The sequence below is a fragment of the Solanum lycopersicum genome, chromosome 12, assembly GCF_036512215.1.
Source record: "Solanum lycopersicum chromosome 12, SLM_r2.1".
NCBI classification, from domain to species: Eukaryota; Viridiplantae; Streptophyta; class Magnoliopsida; order Solanales; family Solanaceae; genus Solanum; species Solanum lycopersicum.
In genome coordinates, this window is record NC_090811.1 from 29,197,130 (window position 1) to 29,201,169 (window position 4,040).

The 4,040-nt window shown below is 31.1% G+C and overlaps 1 pseudogene across 1 annotated transcript; it reads right to left on the minus strand.

Moving 5' to 3' along the window:
- Positions 1 to 278: 278 nt before the first annotated feature.
- Positions 279 to 2,407, minus strand: LOC101262085 (lysine histidine transporter 1-like; annotated as a pseudogene). Its single transcript, XR_011213326.1, has 6 exons — positions 2,089 to 2,407; positions 1,190 to 1,971; positions 1,008 to 1,113; positions 811 to 902; positions 645 to 713; positions 279 to 557 (listed from the first exon to the last, which is right to left on the minus strand). The product of XR_011213326.1 is annotated as a lysine histidine transporter 1-like (transcript).
- Between the last annotated feature and the right edge of the window lie 1,633 nt (positions 2,408 to 4,040).

The following is a 4,040-nucleotide window of genomic DNA, read 5'->3' on the forward strand; positions in this document are numbered from 1 at the left end:
TACTTGGACATTATCCCTTATATATTTATGATTTTACTTAGACAATAGTGCAAATTATAATTTAGACCATGTTCTTGAATATTTTTCTTAATATATGTGTGATGCCTCACAAATTCAATTAATTAATATTGAGAGGGTATTATTTTAGATATTTGTGATGAGAGATGATAGTTTTTGACCTTTAAGTGATGATATCATAAAAAGTGTGTATTTAACCAATTGTTGAAGACTTAGTGTCTAAACGAGAGAGCCCTAAAACTAGTAGTATTAGACGGTAGTACTCGTAAACGGAAATATTTTATTTCCAAGTATTATTCACAATGTGTATCTATAACAACATACATTTTTGTTGTTCTAAATGATTATTCAAAAACATAACTGTAACAAACAAAATAGCAAAAGAAAAACAAAAAGATAACTATTTACAGTTACAAGTTTTCAGAAAAAGAAACTAAAAATCACTGGTAAAATCGGTAATTCTTTGCTTGTTTGATAAGAGTCCACATTCCTCCGATAGGCGATAAAACAGTTAGCAATACTCCAATTATGATGCAAAACTGAAATTTATTTGGAAAACACATAGTAAGATTAAAAAAATTAGATAACATTAAATGGATGGAATTAAAAAATAATATTTTACTCACCCAATTCATCCACCAAGAAAAGCCAAACCTTTTGGGTTTTACTATGATAAGCCAAATGATGCAAGGAAGCTAAATAAGTTGAAAAAAATAAAGAAATTAGTGATTGAGGAGAAGCAATACACAAAAGAATATCGATATTTATAGAGTATAATTAAATTTAACTTACGTAATATGATGTTGGGGCTAGAGCAAATCCACCAAAGAACCCCATTAGACCACCAAAGAATGGTATGGTCATACCAACGAATAACGTCATTGCTATATATATATATATATACAATAAAAAAAAAATTAAAGTAAGAGTAAATATGACAAATTGATGCATGATGATGCAGGCTTTATGGAAAATGTAATTGCACTTACCAACATATGTTGTACGAACTGCGAAGCGAAGAAAAGTGGAAGGTTTTAATTTGATAGATTTGACGGCATATGTTTCTATCATGTCAAACATAGGCATTGCGAAAACCTGGAAGCAATGTATATAATTATAAGTTTATGAATAAATAAGAATGAATGAATGTTTTAGGTATATGTATATGTACCTGATAACTTCCAATAACATGGACGACAACAAACATGTTAGCAGCAGCAACAAGCCACATAGGTTTTTCGAGTGAAAGCAAGATGTTATCCTCAACTTGATTACCAAAGGCCCAATAGCCAATAAAAGCGACAGGGAGGTAACAAATAGCAACGATGAGATAAGCGACCCATACACCCTTCCACATAGGACCTTTGGAGGGTTTTTCTGGTGTTGATGGAATAGTAGCTTGAATCTCAAGAACAACATTATGGCCAGCATACGCAAAAGCAACATCACCAAGTGCACTCAAAAACATGAATACATTATCACTTGTCTTTTCACCCCTAAGTTCATAGCTCACTACCCTACCTTCAATACCTCTACCTACAGATGCTGCCCAAGCAACAGTCGAATATGTCAACGACATAACTGCAGCAGCCAAGGACACAAATGATATAGAATTGAAATTTGGTAAGTGAGAAAGAACAAAGTTGGACGGACGAAAAAATGATGATGAAGTAGGTAAGTTTTATTGGTTGACAATCAGGACAAACTGTTTCATGAAATTTCTTTAATGACTTGCCACCTGTAACCATGTATATTATGCATGAACTTACGTCCACCACTATTTGTTGGGGTACAACTACCCAAAGACCAAGCTTCTCACCAAATGCATGTTGACCTAGCTCGTGGTATCTATCAAATCTTTTTCCTGGTACCATTTCATGCATCTCTACCATTTGCCATATTGTGTAAAATGTTATTGCCCAAGACATAAACATTACTACCACTCCGGCGCCCCTGAATGCAACAAATCAAAAATAATAATTATCATTATTATTTAATATTTAAAACATCGTAATTTACGACCAACCAAATAAGTATGATGTGGGAATTAAAGTAAAAAAACATATATACCATCCCATCTCAGACATGGCATATGGAAGACTCAGAACACCAGCACCAACCATGGCAGTAACATTATGAAAAGTAGAGTACCACCATTTCGCATTTCGATCCGATGTGATAGGAAGCCATGCATCTATGGCTTTCTCCTCCTCGGTTCTCATATCTATTTCTTTCTCATTACCATGAGCCATTTTTAACTTTCTTTTTTATATAACAAAATAACAGATTTATTTTATTTTTTCTTTTTTAAGTTTTGTTGAGGGAACCAACAATAATTACAAGTTAAATAGGGAAGAAAGAAGGACTCAATTTTTGAATATGTCAGAGTCCTCGATTTTAACCCTAGGAATGAAGAAGCATTTAGTTCCCTCACGGTATGCACTTACGTAAACTTTTCTTATATATACTTTAAAGACCCTGAAATGACGATTTTGATTACAGGCTATCCATCAATATCTCTGTCTCTCCATACAACTGTTACGTCCAAAAATTTTATAATTACCACAAAAATATTTAAACCATGAGTAGTATTTTAGGTGACCTTAGTCCGTTGTAATATTAATTAAGCATGACAAATATTTTTTCAATTTTAGGGAAAATTATACAAGTTATTTTTGTTTGACAGAGATGAATTTATTTTAGTATGCTATAGTAGAAATGTGAGGTATCAGGCAGTTTTTTGTCTTTAAAATTGCATTGGAAGGCAGTTTGAACACTTAACAAATGGATGCAACGTGGCTTTACCTTGGAATTGAACACTTTAATGTTTTTTTCGCCACATATCCTATACGTACTTGGGAGAATGAATTATATATAGGTGACAACAAAGTTTTGAAATTTAAAAAGAGCGACCCTAATTTAGTTATTAAGTATAAGTGTCAAATTTTTAATCAATTTTCAAAAAGAGTTAAATAGGTGCTCAAGTTTTTATTTTTCACTTTCACCCAAATTCAATTAACATCCTAATTTCTAAATAGAAAGATCCTCAAATCAGCTTTTTATTTCCGATGCCCCTGTTTTCACATTTTTTTCTTCAAATCTTCATCACTAGCTCTTCTTGTTCTTGTTTTTGTTCTTCTATGTATGTTGCAATTTATTGTAGATTTCTTATTTGAAGAAGTTGAGAAGGGAGAATCTCAAATTTTAATTTAACGTATGATTTGAAAAGGTCTTAAACTTTAGAAATTACTTCTTAACTGATAATCTTCAATCATTTAACAAATTATTCTTTCGATGTATTATTCATTTACAATTTTGATTTTTGTGTTATTGTTTTTGCCACTGATAAAAATTTCAGCAACTGATATGATCGTTTTAGTAATTTACAATAATCGCTAAATGATGTTGAATAATTGTGGCAATTACTATATCTATTTCAGCAGTTGCTGAATAACTTACAACAATTGTGATATTTTTATAAAATTTTTGTTATGATTAATTTTTTTAGTTCTAACTTAAAATATTTTTAGGTATCTTCAAAACCATTAATGGGAGATAGAATAGTAGTACAAGTTGATTATAATGGTGAATGAGTCGAGTCCAACAATCGTTATATTTGTCTTTGGAAGAGTAAAGAATTTTTCGTGACAAATGCGATAATTGTACATCGAGATATTGCATATAATATCTCGATGCACAATTATCAACTTAGTTTAAGTACTTATTTGGAAGATAAACCTAGAGGTGCTTTAAGGATTTACATGGTTGAAAGATTGGTGGAGAATCATAATTTATGTGATGACCAATTACAAGTGTTGAAAGATGAATATGGTAGGATGAACATGAATATTCCGAATGAATGAACTTGTTGTAGAAAAGATCCACAACAGCTATAAAAAGTATAATAACTTCCATACTTGTTTTAGAAATTTGAACAATCATTGTAAAATAATACAACAACCCGTTTAATTATTGTAGAGAATTGTAGCGATATAATTGCTATGAAAGGTACAATAATTTAC